Here is an 18,412-nt window from a genome sequence, read left to right as displayed (position 1 = left end):
TCCAAAAACTACTAAAATTGGTAATTTAAAAAAATAGAAATTGTTGAAAATAACAACTTCTCATATTTTCCCAAACAAAACCCCATACATATCTTCCTAAATGGTGTCCAAAACTATGATAAAGAAATGCAAAAAATGGCGCTCCAAACTCTCACTAATCATACCCTTGTAGGTTTTAAACCTTTACAATGATGTAATGCTCACACATATTCTTAATGATAAAAAAGTAGACAATGACAATCACGCATACTACACGGATATTTACCTTGGAAATGCAAACTGAGAAAACTGACAAATTGTTCTATCCACACCTCTATTTTTTATCACCATTCAAATTCATTATTTACAATACAATATATAAGATCCCACAACATACAAAATCCCTAATCCATTGACCTATATTGTATTGCAACCTTGATTCCTTAATCAAGATTAGAAAACCATGAGATAAAACACCATGCGCCACAAAACTGTTAAAAGCAAAAACCATGTAATAAAAATTGCCAAAAATGGATACAAAATATTGAAAAAAAATAAAATTAAAAATCCATTGGATTTTCCCCCTCTTTGGCCCCCCTATTGTGTCTAGTGCATATGAGTCACATATGGTGATAGTCATTCAATGATCTATACATTGTCATGGATATTCCATTGGACAATTTGTCACAACAAGTCTACTAAAGATATAATGCAAATATAAAATCTACACTAAGAGGGTTAATTTTTTCTTAGATTTATGGATTCATTAGGTACTTTGTTATGATTATACAGTTATATAAGATGCAAAAAATAAAGAACAACAAAAATACAATAGCTCACAACTATAAGAACATAATATATGACGTGGGAACCCTTGCAAGGGAAAACCCATCTCTAAGGTGAGATTGTTCTGCTCTCTCTTTTTTTGAATGGAAATGAATGCAAGTACAAAGAAGTGAGTCATATGGCCCATGGGTTCCTATAGTATACAAACCCACTATTGTTTCTTTCTTTATATGCACTCTCAACCCCTCAAATTGAATGGAACCTTCCCTCCTAGTGGCCCAGTTATAACGTAGTCTGATACCCTACTAGTGATTAAGTTTGACTCCATCGACTCTTAACTGAAATTAAAATATTGGCCCTTCTAGAGTCTTATTCATCGTGATCACATGGCTAGCCCTTTTTCCATGAGTAGGGATGATGTGGCATCCTCTCCATGGTGATCAAAGTAGGAAAGTTGACTTTTGTGTGGCATAAATTTTGCATACAAACTCCATTTGAGGTCTTTCTTGCACCTCTGGAAAGATATCTGACAATGCCAGTGTTTTGGCGCTAGTGAAAGTATTTAGGCCCTAAAACACTTCAAGAAATTGGGCCTCAATAGTAAAAATGGTCCTATGAGTTGATTCCTCCCATTTTTCCACTCTAAAAGCATCAATATGGATGAAAAATAATATAATGATCCATTATAGGTCATGCCAAAAACATAACACGTCTAACATTATTCCACTTATTGATTTATTTGCATACAAGGGGTCACGGGATTACATGATCAACAATCTAGGGTAGTAATGCCCATTATTTCTCTACACCAAGAGAACTTCTCAGTGCCCACGAACTTTATTATTAAATCAAAACATTTTTCAAATTATCCACCTTCGCCAACAACACCTTCTTGTATTCAACCATGTCCCTCACAAATTAAAAGTTAACATCAATATGCTTTGTCTAAGAATGACAAGTTTGGTTCTTTGTCTAAAAGATTACATTCTAATTGTCAAAATCTAACCTTATAGCTTCATGTATAAACCCAATACCTAAACACAATCCATGTAACCATACAACTTCCTTAGTTGCATGAGTGGTTGTGATGTATACAACTTTTGTGTTTGAAAGTTCCATTATAGATTGCCGCTTGCTCACCCAATTGATTGCTCCTCCAAACATGTTAAACATATAACTACTTATATATATTTGGTGATCCAAATATCAAGCTCAATCTACATCAACAAATCCATGTATTTCCAACATTATATCTTCTCCAAGTCTTTCTCAATAGTATACTCCATAATCTATAGTATCACATAAATACCTAAAAACCCTCTTTACAATTGTATGATGCTCCTTGCTTGATTTTGACATATACCTACTCAATGCTTAGTCTAGTAAGAGCCATTACATACATCAAACTACCAAAAGCACTGATATATTGAACACAAGACATGTCCTCTTCCTTTTCCCGTGTCTCCGGACATCGATCTATAGATATCTTGACACTGACAAGAATAGGGACCTTGTCCAGCCTACATTCTTGCATATTAAACTTCTACAATATTGCCTCAACATATTCCTTTTAATTCAACAAAAGTTTCTTAGATTCCCAATCTCTTTTAATTTACATACCCAAAATACAATTTGCAAAACCAAGGTCTTTCATGTCAAATTTAGAGGACAACTACGTTTTCACATCCTTGATGATTTCCTTGTTGTTTCCAATCAACAACATATCATCCACAGATAAGAACAAATAAATAAAATGATCACCAATTAATTTGAAATACACACAATTATCGACTCTACTCCTTGTTAAACCAATTCGAACCACACCAACTCATCCCGAACTTGGTGGTTAAACTCTACTGCGGTGACGATACTGTAGGGGAAGCCCTGCGGGAAAATAGCTCGGTGTCAGGAAGATAAAAAGCTTAATGCCTCTTCTCATTAGAAGGTCGTCTTCTTTGAAACCCATTTCTTACATATTTTCTTTCCCACTCCACACTTTACTTTTATTTGAAACGCAATACCTGCGCTCGCTCATAGCGATGCGATAAATTTGCTTCTGCATCCTCTTACCCCGAATAGAGGAATCCCTTCGTTTTGGGAGGGACTCCTGGGAATGAATCCAGCGGAGATGGGGCCTGTAGCTCAGAGGATTAGAGCACGTGGTTGCGAACCACGGTGTCGGGGGTTCGAATCCCTCCTCGCCCACCCCGAAAGGGGACAAAAGGGAGGCCTTTCGGGGGTAGGGAGATTATGATTGGGATAGCGCAAAGCTATGGAACTTAGTCTTCACAAAGGGTCATTTATTGAAAATGATACCCGGTACGGCCGAGAGTAACCAGCATATTTGTGTCTGACCTCCTATAAATCTTCCTCATTATTAGATTTAGATTAGGGTTATAGAATGAGAGATTCTTCCAAATCCGAGGAAAAATATGAGGGAAAATAGATTGACAGCATGCAGGGATCCAATTCTGACTTCCAGGGAACGAACTTATAGTTCTAACAGCTGGTAACGGGTCAAGTGACTAGTAATGGGTCGAGCAAATAGAGGGATATAAATATCATTTTTGGATGCCACATCCCTAAAGATTGCTTTAACCCATACAAAAAAAAAAATTAGCTCGCAAACCAACAATTTTTTTCCTTTCACTATAAAATCTTCTAGTTGATTCATGTAATTTTTTTCTCCATATCCCCATGTAGGAATGTTGTCTTCACATCCATGTGTTCTACTTCAAGATCAATAGCAACAACAATAGATAAAATAAATTTAATAGAAGTTAACTTGGTAAGAGGAGAAAAAAATTTCACCAAAGTCAATTCCCTCTACCTAGGAATAACCTTTTGCTACTAACTAAGATTTGTATATTTATCCACTTTACCTTTTGCATTCATCTTCTTCTCAAACACCCATTTTCTATCAATGGGATTTCCTTCAGTTGGCAACTCAAATGGATCCCAAGCATCATTCTTGTCTAATATTACCATTTCCTTAACCATAGAATTCTTCCAAAGTTTACCATCCCTTGAATTCACTACCTCTCTAATAGCTAGGGGATCTTCATCAATAATAAATAAAGCAAAAATAGAATGAAAACTAGGTGGAGTATACCTTTCCACGTTGCCTTATTTCCCAAACTAATCTCCTCAATACTAAAGCATGAGGTTCTTTTTCTTCTTAATCATGTTCTTCTATTGGGTCAAATTATTCATTCTACAACTCAAACTCCAATACAGGCTGGTTCTTTTTCCCTTGGTGGGACTTCCTATTTGACAACATCTTTGACCTCTCTAAAGACAACATCTTGACTATAAACAACCTTCCTAGTTTCTAGGTTCCAAAACTTATAATATTTGAAACCATCTTTAAAAGCAATAAAGATGCACCTTTTAGCTTTATTGTCCACCTTGCTCCTATTTTCCTTTGGAATGTGTGCATAAGCATCACAGTAAAAAACTATGAGATGTTAAGAGATGGTTTCTTTCTAGTTCATCCCTCATGCAGAGTCTTGTTAACCAATGATTAATGAGAGGGACCGATTTAATAAGTAACACATAATATCCACTACCTCTACCATAATTCCTATCCTAACCCAACATTGTTAAGCATGTTCCTTTCTTTTTCCATCAATGTCATATTCATCCTTTTTGCAATCCCATTCTCTTCAGCTATGTATAATGTAGTCTTCTTCCTTGTTATACTCCACTACTTACATAATCCCTCGAATTCATTCCCACAAAATTCTCCACCATTTTCTGTCCTAGACACCTTAATTTTCTTCTGTTTGATTTTCCACAAGAGCTTTGAACTCTCTAAATTTGACAAAGATTTAGGATTTATTCCAAAGGAAATAAATCCATGTATTCATTGAGAAATCATCTATAGATAAGATATATTGCACATACTTTCCTAATGATGGAACATGCACATGTCCAAACACGTCACTATGTACTAACTCTAAAATTCCCTTGGCTCTTGTATCACTTGTTGAGAATCTTACTTGATTATTTTTACCATAAATGCAATGTACTCTAAAATTCCCTTGGCTCTTGTATCACTTGTTGAGAATCTTACTTGATTATTTTTACCATAAATGCAATGTTCAAAAAAGTCAAGATCCAAAGTGCAATGAAACATATCTTCAACTATACCTTTATTGTGTATTTCTCAAAGGTTCTCTCTAGTATGCCCCAGCCTTTGATGCCATAACGTCATCTTTTTTCTAGATACATTAGGAGTTCTATCTTATTCATTTCAACCCTCACAAATAATAGAATTGTTACACATATTAATGATTATTATTTCTAATAGCTTGTACATAGTTCCAATTTGAACTTCCCTTAGCAACACCGATGCTCCTTGAATACTCCTGCAAGTTTCCTTTTCAAACATAGTAATTACACCCACATCACTCATCCTACTTACAAATATAAGGTTTTTAGCCAAACCTAGAATGTGTAGAGTACTAAGGAGCGTTTGAATCCTTCCATTCTTGACCATGAATCTAAATTTTCATCATCCCATGATCCCAGCTATGGAGTCATCTCTAAGGAAAACATTACCTCCATTATACCTTTCATATTTTCAAAACCATTTCCTTTGGGAGTCATATGAAAGGAGGCACCTAAATCAATCAACCACATGTTGTGATCTATAAGTGTGCTTGAAGAAGACAAGTAAACACATGATCCTTCTTCTAAGGGGTTCTTATCTTCTTTGCAGGGACCATCATCAAATTCCTTCCCTCTCTCTACACTTTGGATCTACACTTTTTTCCTAAAAGTCCTTTCTTTTCCAAATTTCCAACATTTATTTACAAATTTTCATAGAGATTTAGATCTACCTCTAGATTTAGATATCCCACATGAGGACTTATTTTTATTTTTATCCTATGAATGTCCTCTTACAAATAAGGCATATGTGCTCTAACTTTCTATGTTTTTTTTGCCTCGTCTCCTCTGACAACAAGGATTAAACTACATCATCAAAACTCAAAACAATTGCAATACTACCTATGACCATAACTTGTTATATAACCAGATTACAAAAGAGAAGAAAAGATAGATCAACGACTTGAAAATTAGCCTCTTTGAGGGGGAAACCTCCTTTACATCACATAAATGAACAATTCTTGGATGATACAAATGACAATGCCTCCTTCGTATATATAGGAGTCTAAGGGGCCACAAAATAATCAATGTCTACATAACAATAATTATGTAAGGGCACAACAATAACAACGGTGAGTTTTTATGGGGCACAACAATAACAATAAGGGGGCTACACTAACAATAACAATAAGGTGGTTACACTAATAATAACAATAAGGGGGAAACACTAATATTATAGGGACCTAACATGCCCCTCTCCTTCAAGAAAAGTGTTGTCCTAAACACTTAAGTAGTCCTAGATGCTTATGTATAAAATACTCATCCTCCCATGTGGAATCTTCAACGAGTAAGCTCTTCCACTCAATGAGATACTCTGAAATTAACCAATTCCATAGTTGTCGGGTTCTTGTATCTGTGACTGCTTTAGGCTCCAATATGATTTCTCCTTCTTCGTCAAGTTCTAGCAATATTGTTTGGACTGGGAGCTTGTCACTGATAACCTTCTTTAAGCATGAAACATGGAAAACTGGGTGTAGTTGAGAAGATGTAGGCAGTTCCAATTTGTATGCCATAGTACCAATCTTTGCAACACTTTGTAAGTACCATAGTACTTGGGTGATAATTCATTACCTTCTTAGCTTGCTTGAGGGACATTTGTTTGTATGGTTGTGTTGTGGCAAAATCACAACCCCTCATTTTTATTTATTTATTTTATTATATATATATATATATATATATATATACACAATAGAGACCCTCTACATAAATTCTCGTCATATCTCCCTTTAATACTTTCATTTGGTTAATTGTGTGATTTTTTTGTGAGATTTTCACTTTCTTTAAATTTGCATTTTGATTCTTCATTGCGTTCAATTTCTCGCTAGCTTTCCATCGGCTCTGATTTTGTCTCATTTGAGCTTATGGTTTGCAAACAATGCTTAGTCAAAGTTTCAAGAATTTTCACTCCTTGGGCTAAAAAATGTACAAAATGTATATTACTTTAAATTTGTAAATAATTAATTTTTAACTATTTTATTAATTTTAATTAACTAGTATTTAATAACTTTTAATTATTTTATTAACTATCCTACAAAACCATTGGAATCGAGAATTTGTATAAACATTAACAAAACTTTATAATAAAATACATATTTAATGTTGTATATAGTCTGAATTTAATAAAAATATGAAAATCGTGGATCCTGGATGCACAATTTAATTTGAATTTCATAAAATTTACGGGAATCTGGGATCCCAAGAGCAATAATAAAAGTGGTTGTGGTTTTTTTAGTCACAAGAATCATTATAAAATGTTGGTTTTTGTTTATATGGGAGGTCCCACCTCCACGTGGGCCTCCCCTCTCTCCTCATCTCTCCATCTCGCTTCACCTTATCCCTCCTCACCATATCCCTACTCGTCGACTTTCCCACACCCTTTTCTTTATTCCTTATGAGATTTTCCATCCCTCGGATCCCTCTCCCTCCTTATTCCTCCTTTTACTTTTCCGCATCCCAACACCTTATACCTCCCTGACTCCCATTTTTAATTCCATCTGAGGATCCTCCTGGTCCCTCCAGCCTATCCCATTACTCCACCTGCTTATTCCTTCTCTCCACATTCTCTTATACCCTCCTCCTTATAGCTCCACGAGATTCTTCAAAGAGTGTAACAACCCTGGTAAAAGTCCATGTAAAAATATATAAGACCACAATTATGGGACATGTATTTCAAGCTAAATGGTGGGCAAAACATCCTAGTGGTCATCACTTCGGTTTATTATGGCTAAAGGAAATTGGAAAAGGCAATGGATAAGGCGTTGGAAAGGCATGACACATTAATTGGAATTTTATTTATGAAAATAATGGAAATTATGAAAAAAGGAAGGTGAAAGGTCACAGGTTGCATGTGAGGAGGAAAATGAAGGAAAATAATGAAAATTTGAAGGAAATAGAGGCCTGATTAATAAAAAGGCATATGAGGATTAGTTCATGGACTTTTCGTCAGTTTTAGCTTGAAGCTCTCTCTTTTACTCTCTCTCTCGTACTCTTTGACACTTAGAGTTTTCTTGGATCACTCTTGGGGGAGTGTGGCATACTTGGGATTTGGAGTAAGAAGGAAAAGGAAGAGTAGGAAAGCGTGTTGACACCTAATATTGAGATCGTGTGAATATATGTAAAATAGTGTAAATAGAAAATAAGGAGAATAGGAATATGAAGAGACACTTGGAGATGAAGCCAATAGTCTCTCCCTCCATGTATATATTTATGATCAAATTTAATGGGAAAATACAATTCATTTGAGGAGTTACCTCCTGGCGTGACATGGTGTTAGGCCCCTATACTACTAGTGTAACCCCTTATCGTTATTAGTATAACCCCCTTATTATATTGTTGTACCCATGTAGTCCCCATATTATTACTATTGTGCCCCATAGAAGCCCACTATTGTTATTATTGTGCCCTTACATTATTATTGTTATGTCGGCTCTAATTATATTATGACCCCTTAAACTCCTATATATAGAAAGGAGGTCTTGTCATTTGTATCATCCAAGAATTGTTCATTTGTGTAATGTAAAGGAGGTTGCCCCCTCGAAGAGGCTGAATTCTAAGGCATTGATCTATCTTTTCTATCTTTTTGTGAGCTGGTTTCATAACACATGGTATCATAACACAGGTCCCTTTTAGACTTGTAACTCATGTATTCTACCAGTTTTATGCTCCCATTTAGAGTTTGTTTCCTGGAGATGTTGAACGCATGAGGGTGTCGGAGGTTTGTTGCCTGTAGATGTTGAACACATGAGGGTGCCAAAGGTTTGTTGCCTGGAGGAGTTGTGGTGAGGTGAGAGTCGAACGAAGGTGCATTAAATCTCTCTTGCGTGAATAATATGCCGATATTTAATGTTTATGTCTGTGTTATGAATATGTTGAAGCGTTGGCATGACTATGTTGTATGGTATGCGTTCTAAAGAATGCTTTATATACGGTGTATCGAAATATGGTGTTTTTTTTGTTTTTTTTTATTTTTATATACGATGTTCTAACTCTGCTATTACGTTGAATTGAAGGAGGCGATAGGGTGCAGCATAATCTATTACGTTGAATTGAAGGAGGCGATAGGGTGCAACATAATCTGTAACAGTCACCACCCTTGAGGTTTATATGTGTTGTGCCATATGTTAATACCGCCTTCGACTTCGTTGTGGTATCCCCACATGCCATACTACATACAAGCTCGTCTCCCGCTGTAAACGTTGTTCGATGGTCGTTTGAGATGGCCCAACTCCACATACCAGCCCAACATATTGAATGGTATTTCATTGCCTCCCGTTGGATGGCATGACATACCACTTGACAGTCATACCACCTGCATTACATTGAACTCTATAAGATACCCGACTCTGTTGCATTGAAAACAACTATACCATACGTTGGATACTAACTTCCGCCATACTGATACCGCCCATAATCCCATACCACTGTTGTCATACCACCATACTCATGTCATAACGTTGTGTAATACATAACACTCTGTCAAGATATTACAACCTTGCCACCTGCGTTGAATGGTGTGGGACTCGACTATTGAACACTGGTCATATAACTCCATTTTGTCTAGATAATACCTCCCCCATATACACCCTCCTCCATACAAATCCTCCCCCATATAAGGGCCCTCCCCCAATAATACCTATGTTATATAAAACACTGCAATTTTGTTACACATATAACTACCACAAGTGCAATTTTTTTTATATTGGTAGCAAAGTATATTTTACATAATATACATTTTTAAAATGCATTCACTGATATCTATTGTTGGAGTAGTTCTCTCTCGAAAAAAGAACTATCATGAATGATCAAGGAAGATAAAGCACACTCTCATTTTCAATTAGTTGTGGAAATGAGTGTGTGTAGGAGAAGGAGATAATGAACCTACAAAGCCCACCTTAGATATAGAGATTTCTATTTGGGAAAATAAGAACAACAAGGCTTATGCCTTGATTGCAACATCTGTAAATGAAGATGCGATTCACCATATTTAACCATTCTCAAATGCTTTCGAAGCCTTACAGAAGTTGAAGGAACTATATCACTCACACTTTGAACTTGAAGTTGTCCAATTGATGATTAAATTGCCCAGTCTTGAATTGAAAAATGATGACCCTCTTGCTTTAGCATCAAAAGTAAGATCCATTATGCATGATATAAAAACCATTGGTGTTGAAATAGACATTCATCTCATAACTTATGACAAGGCACTATATCCCACTTATTCAAATTATCTTGAGTCATTGCAAGCAAGTGGAAACCTCAAGGAGATTACCTTTGACTCCCTTGAGAATAAGTTTGCTGGGAGAGAGAAGGATTTTTGGAAGAAGACAACTCTTCAGTCTTTTGGAGAAGTTGTGTGTCTTACACATAGAGAGAAGAATCATGCACAAGATTCTTCTAGAGGAAGAGGTGGCAGAAGAGGAAGAGGAAGAAGGAATTTTGGAGGTGGGGGGGCAAACAGTTCCAAGCAAAAAAAGTATGATCTTCATTGCATATGTTGCAATAAATATGTACATGATGCATCCACATGTAAGTTGCCTTGGGACAGAATTGAGTAGGAAATAAATGAAGCCAAAGGTAAAACCAATGACAAAGGGAAAGGTAAAGCACCTAAATCCGCTCACTATGTTGTGGCACATTGCAATATTGGAGTAATTGAAGACTTATTTAAAGCTTCACTTGCTTCTTGGAAAAATGATTGGTTGCTTGATTCAGGGGCAACTTGACATATGAATTTTAGAATATATTTTTTTGAAGAATTTACTGACAAGGTTGATGGAGCAATATACTTTGCAGAAAAGTCAAAACTCAAGCCATCAGGGCTTGGCATCATCAGGCTCAAACTCCCTGGTCTTCCAGAATTTCTTCTGCATGATGTTTTATATCTCTCGGAGCTGAGGATAAACTTGTTGTCTTTGGTCCACATCCGCCAGCAAGGACACTCCATTCACATGTTTGATGGCAAGGTTGAGGTAAAAAAAGCATCAGATCCCTCACTTGTCATGACGGGGATAAAAGAAGAAAGACTTCTGAAGCTGCAAGGAACCTCTTCTTATGCACAAAACTTCTCATACAGTTCTCAATATGAAGAAGGCACATTTCCATCCAGTCTTTTATGGCATGCTAGATTTGGACACTTGAATTATGACAACCTTCGTATGTTGAAGAAAGGTGGTGTTATTAGTTTGCCTACAATTCCTAGGAAACTTAAGCATTGTGATGCTTGTATCTTAGGAAAGCACATCAAACAATCTTTTCATGATTCACATTCTAGAGCACATAGAAAACTTGAACTTATTCATTCAGACTTATGTGGCCCAATGCCCGTTCCTTCTATAAATGGAAATAAAATATGATGATATTTATTGATGACTACACCAAAATGTGTTGGGGTTTATTTATTGAAGAACAAATCTGATGCTTTTGAAACATTCAAGAATATTCATGTATGGATTGAAAATGATGCACAATCTCATATTGACTCTATTCACACTGATAATGGCAAATAATATACTTCAAATGAATTTGAAAACTATGTTCGACAACTTGGGATCAAACATCAAACAATTGTGCCTTATAATCCCCAACATAACGAATTAGTTGAAAGAATGAACAAGACAATCTTAAATATGGTACGTTGCACCATGTTTTTCAAGAATGTTAAGTTGATGTTTTGGGCCGATGCAGTTTGATGTGTTTTGTATGTAAATAATATGTGTCCATCTAATGCTATCAGAAAAGACTCCTTATGAAATGTGGTATGGCCACATTCCTTTAGTAAATCATCTCAGGGTCTTTGTAACACCCTCCTCCAACATTCACCCAAGTAACTATGCCAATTGGGGTAAACATGAGATGAGAGGCTAGTATGATCATATTCGACCTCCTAGGTAACCTTAAGGAAGTGGAATCGACGAAACATCACACCCAATCATCCAACATCACCAATAGAACTCTCAGGAGACAACTCAACCACTCAAACAGTCTGTCCCTAGGTCCCACTATTGTTCTGGACCTATGAGGCCATAGTTGTTGTCATGATATGGGCAAAGGAGCGACCAGAGACCTAAAGTCGCTCTCATAGGCTTGCATGCCAGTGACTATGGACCAAACTTGCCAGTTTTGTGCCAGGGACCCCGGGATTTAAGACATTTTTTCAGGCCCATAGCCCAGGCCACTGCCTAGAATGGAATGAATGCTTGAAATCAAGAAAGGTACAGGGAAACAATGAAGCAAAACCAATAAACTCAAAAATACCTTAACCAGACCCCTACTAGCCATGACAGGAATTTCATCAAACATATTGTCAACATATAACCTATAGGTGTAAACAACAGAATTAAGTGTGGGGATCTGATACTTATTTTAGAATCGCTATAAACCATTGTTCCCTCATGTCATTTTCTACATATTCATCTATTAGGTCATATACACATTATTTATTCATATACAAGTAAAAACATGTTGAGAGCCATACATAGCAACTGTCATAAAGTGTGCATATAACCAACATAATAGGAACATAAATACAATAAACATATCAGCCATAAAAAGCCATACATACACCAGTAAATTTACACATGAAAATCAATGGAATGAATTTCTCATTAATCAAAGCAATGAACTAACCAGTGATGGGACTACCACATTCCACCCAACCATAGATTGGTTGAGCCAAGTCTCTATTCATCCAATCACCCTTGTGCCATATTCCAAGCATGAATGTGGAACCCATAGAACACATCAAAAACACCAATTAATGTGGAAGCCACCGGAGTTCTCCGCCTACACCGTGAGGAATTTGAGTGCCTCCTAGTCTCTCAAGCTTTACCGTGCATCCGCAGTCCGATCCAGGGATGAATAGGCCCTACATCGAGACATACTCTCCAGGATTTACCATGCATTCCATCCCAGAATCACTAGGCTCAACAAAGAGAAAATCCACCTCTTGGCTTTACCATATATCCCGCCATTAACCGACAAGGATTCTTAGGCCCACCACGACACACAATTTGGATTTACCACAACCCACAGTTTGGTTTAGGGGTTACTAAGACAGTGGCTTCGTGCATCCTTAGTCTGGTTTAGGGACCACTACACCATGTGTTTTTCAATTCAGAGATCCACCCCACTCAGCTTTGAATCCAATCCGGCCATCCCACATAAACCGAATGAGAGAATCCATCTCATCAAAACTATGAGGAAATGGCAAGGCTAGTCTGAAAATACTGTCACACCTAGCAAAACCCATGCCATGGTAGAAAAGAAACGCATGCAATACCATGCATGCCAAATATAGCAAGGAAAATACACATGCAAGTCGATTCCTGCAATGAAGGCTGTTGTAGTTGCTTGATACTGCCTTTCCCTACTTGATCTTTGCTTCCTCTTGCCTTCTTTGCCTTTCTTGCTTCAATGCCAAAGTGCTCCAAGAAAACTCTAAGTGTCCAAGAGTATGAGAGAGAGAGAGAGAGAATAAGGAAAGTGCTCTAAAACTGAACTGACAAAAGGTTTCCAATTGATCCTCATAAGCCTTTTTATGAATGATGCCTCTATTTTCTTCATTTTCCATTATTTTCCTTCAATTTCCTCCTCACATGCAACCTGCAACCTTTCACCTCCCTTTTCTCCTAATTTCCATTAGTTTTGTAAATAATTGTGCCAAAAATGCCATTTTACCTTTCCAAAGCCTTAGCCATTGCCTTTGCCAATTTCCTTAGCCATAAACAACCAAATGAACACCCCTTAGGATATCGTGCCCAACATCTAGCTTGGAATAAGTGTCCTATTCATACATGGTTATTGTTTTTAACTTTTATTACATGAAATTTTCACCAGGGATGTTACATAACCCTTCCCCTTCAACGACACCATCCTCGATGTTCAATCACTCATATACCTCAGCAACCTACTGAAAGAAGACATACTGCTCATGGAGCTTTAGAACATAGCTTGATGCAGTATTTACAATGCAAGATCTACTCAAGAGAAAACATCATGACAACATACCGCATAGTGGAGCTTTATAACACAGCTCGTTATAGCGTTTACATCCATACATATGGGTACATATAGAAACATCACCATAAATATAGATACCAGAACATATGCCAAATCATATACCAAAACATATATCAAACATATACGAGTCATCATACCTAAGCACATATCAAAACATCATATAGCATATATCAAACCATCATAAATCATATATCGAACCACCATAAAGCATATACCAAATCACCATAAGAAAATACCAAACCACCATGTCAAGTTGCTTTGCCTTAACCGACAAACAAGGAAGGATACATGGCCTGCATCTAAACCGCCATCTCCCATGTAGCTTCATTGGGCCCAAAGTGCTTCCATGGCACTTTAACTTGCTCGATTGCTTAGTTTCAGAGCATGAGCACCTTTTTCTGTAATATACACTGAGGCTTCAGTTGGAATTCTCCATCTAGTTCCACCTGCAATATAGATCAGTCAATTACATGATCAACATCATTAACATCCTTCTTAAGCAAAGATACAAGGAAAACATCGTGGACTTTCACTGTTGGAGGTAGTGCAAGCCGATAGGCTACTGGCCTAATCCTCTCAATGATACTGATGGGTCCACAAAACTGTGGTGCCATCTTGGCACATGAGCCAATCTGCAAGGAGCTCTTCTTCGGTTTGATGTGCAAGTACCCTTGTTCCCCAACCTGGAACTCCTTGAACAACCTGTTCTTTTTTTCATAACTCTTCTGCCTATCCTATGCTTCCTTGAGATTCTTCTTGATCACCTGCATCTCCTGTTCCATGTCAGCCAACATATTTGGTCCAATCAATACTCTGCTAACCGAATTACTCCAACTAATGGGAGTGTTACAACTTTGCCCATACAATGCCTAAAAAGGACTCATCCTCAATGACCCCTGATAACCATTATTGTATGTGGACTCTACCAAAGGGATATACTCTTCCCACTTTCGTTGTTGATGTATCACATACCCTCAACACATCTTCCAATATCCTGTTGACCCTCTCTGTCTGTCCATTTGTCTGCGGATGATAAGCTGTGTTGAAGGCCAACTTTGTGCCCAAACCTGCAAATAACTCCTTCCAAAAATTGGAAGTGAACTTTGCATCCCTATCTAACACAATCTTCTTCAGAACACCATGTAGTCTAACCACATATTTGATGAACACCCATGCCACATCGCTAACTAAGAATGTAGACTTCACTGGAAGAAAGTGTGCAACCTTTATTAACCTGTCCACAATGACCATGATGCAATCATGTTGCTTCACTGTCTTCGGCAACCCTGTGATGAATTCCATGGAAATAACCTCCCATTTCCACTCTGGAATCACGATCGGTTGTAGCAGTCCACCTAGATGTTTACACTCTGCCTTCACTCGCTGACAATAAAAACATCTAGCCACAAATCTTCTACATCCCTCTTCAAATTTGATTAATAGTAATATCTCTTCACTGCTGTCAGTGTATTTTGATAACCTGGGTGACCTAAATATGGTTATGAAATTCCCTCAAGATCACCTTCTTGAGCTCACTGTTATCCGGTACATATATCCTATCTCAGAACCTGACAAATCCATTCGCTGTAAGACAATAGTCCATGCCCTGTGCACCTGCACCTGCACTTGCACCTGTACCTGTACTATCACCCTGTTGCAACCTGTGCAAAATCTCCATATACCTGACATCCGGATGTCTTGCCTACAAAATCCTAACCTGTAAGTCCATCCCATAGGAGATCACAACTGCCAAGTGATGTACCTATACATGTCTACTGAGAGTATCTACCACCTTGTTCTCTTTACCTTTGATGTACCTGATCTCGAATCAAACTCACTGATCGTGGCCAACCATCTAGCCTGCCTGGAATTTAGATTCGACTGGTCAAACAAATACCTCAACGCAATGTGATCACTCATAAGTACAAACCTCCTACCAAGAAGATAATGTCTCCATGTCTTCAATGCATGTATAATCTTTTATAGCTCAAGATCATGTGTCGGGTAGTTCTACTCATTCTCGTTTAGTTTCTGGGACTGATAACATACCACCTGTCCATCATGCACAAGGACTCCACCAAGCCCTCTCTTGCAAGCATCTGTGCATACCATAAACTCTTTGTCCGGATTTGTAATCTATAATACTGGTGCATGCGTCAACAACTGCTTAAGTTGCTCAAAGGTAGCCTCACACTCCTTTGTCCATTCGAACTTCTTACCTTTCCTTTGCAATGATGTAATGGGATAAGAAATCTGTGAGAAGTTCCTGATGAACCTCCTATAATAGCCTGCTATACCCATGAAAGATATCACCTCATCCACATTCTTAGGAGCTACCCACTCCATGATGGCCCTTATCTTCTCTGGATCTACTAGAAAGCCCTCCTTTGAGACAACATGCCCCAAGTAGTGTACCTCAGTCTGAAAGAAAATACACTTGTTGAGCTTAGCATACCACTGATGCTCTCTCAATAACCTCAACACTGTTTCTAAGTGCTCGACGTGCTCTTCCTCATTTAAAGAATATACTAGTATATCATCAATGAACACAATAGAAAACTTATCCAAATATGGATGAAACACACTATTCATCAAACACATGAATGTAGCTGGAGCATTAGTTAAGCCAAATGGAACAACAACAAAATCATAATGCCCGTACCTGGTCCTGAACGCAATCTTGTAAATGTCCTCCTCTTTGATGCGTACCTGATGGTATCCGAATCTCAAGTCAATCTTCAAGAACACTATTGTTCCCTTCAGCTGATCAAACAAGTCATTATTCCTAAACAAAGGGTACCTGTTCTTGATAGTCACTTTGTTCAACTGCTTGTAGTCAATGCATAATTTGAGGGTACCATCTTTCTTCCTCACAAACAAAATTGGTGCATCCCAAGGTGATACACTTGACCTAATGTATCCCTTGTTCAATATTTCCTTCAGCTGCAATTTTAACTCAACCAACTCATGTGTGCTCATCCTATAAGGCGTTTCCAATGCTGGAGATGCCCCTAACACTAACTCAATCAAAAAGTATACCTCCCTGTGAGGTGGAAACTTTGTAATGTCCTCATGGAATACATATTGAAACTGATGCAACACTAGATATTTGTTCAACACATCTGCATCCTCAACCTCCTTATCCTTATCACTATAAATGTGTATTACAAATAACTTGCACCCTTTCTTGCAGCTACACTTTGCTTCCATAAATGTCACCATCCTAACTGATGTGGTTTTCTTCTTACCTTGCAAGACTTTTGGTTGTCCATTGTCATCAACACACTCAATAGCTTTGTCATAGATGTCAACCATGGTTCCATGTAGATACAACCAATCCATGCCCAACGACATATTGTATGATCCCAAGGGTAACACATTCAAATGTGTTGCTATAGGCATATCATTTAAATCAAATGCACAAGCTCTTACCCAATGTTGAACTCACTTATTTGTACATGTAGCCAACTGCACTAACTAAGACTTTGCATGTAATTCCTTATTCAAACCACACTTATCCACCAAGTCAAGACTAACATAGCTATAATTAGATATAGGGTCAATCAAAATAGAAACAACTTGATCACAAAGCTTACCGTCCATCTCAATGATAGATGCCTGGTATTGTGCTTTCCCATTGTCCATTGCTGCATAGATACGTGGAATACTCTAACCAACATCCCCAATAGTCTACGCCTCCTGTGCATTGTATATCTTAGGCCTTCCACCCTAATGTTGCAGATAATTTCTCCTAAGGTGTTCCTCACCACATGTCCAACACTTCAATCGACCAGTGCCCTCACCTCTGTGTTATTGTGACCCATGTCCCTCTCTAGCTACATTAAATCTCTTTTGCAGAGCCACATTTTCTTTCCCATCTGCATGTTAAGGCCTTGTCCTCTTAGGCAACCATTTACCTCTACCTTTATATTTTCCCTTCCATCCATGCTGGGATTCATTCTTACGCTTTTATTGCTCATAGCAATGCTTTAGTTTCCCAATAACTTCCTGAAGTGATCGAGGCTCATCATACTCAATTCGTTTTCTAAATGCTAATGGCAAAGCACTGAAAAATCTTTGAACTTTAGCCTCCTCATCCGTAAGATACGGTACATACCTCAATAGTTCCAAAACTTGGTTGTGTACTCTTCGTCTGTCATTGATCCCATCTTTAACTCATAGCATTATTTAGCCTTACTGTCATAGTACCTTTCTGACAAGCACTTCTTCCTGAAAAGCCTCTTGAATTCATGCCAACTCAAGTCATCCGTCTTGATGTCTCTAACCCGCTTAACATCTTCCCACCAGATGTTTACTTTACCTTTCAAGTTGAAGATAGCTATTCTAGCCTTCATGTTATCCGTGTACTGATGAAACTCAAAGAATCTGTTCATCGCAAGTATCCAAGCCTCTGCATATTCTAGCTTATTCACATCTCCATCAAAAGTAGGTTGTTTTT

Source organism: Pinus tabuliformis, chromosome 4_1, assembly GCF_031772625.1.
Source record: "Pinus tabuliformis cultivar Carrire ecotype Pingquan chromosome 4_1, CPIR1, whole genome shotgun sequence".
Classification (NCBI taxonomy): Eukaryota; Viridiplantae; Streptophyta; class Pinopsida; order Pinales; family Pinaceae; genus Pinus; species Pinus tabuliformis.
Note: the sequence above shows the minus strand (reverse complement) of the source record.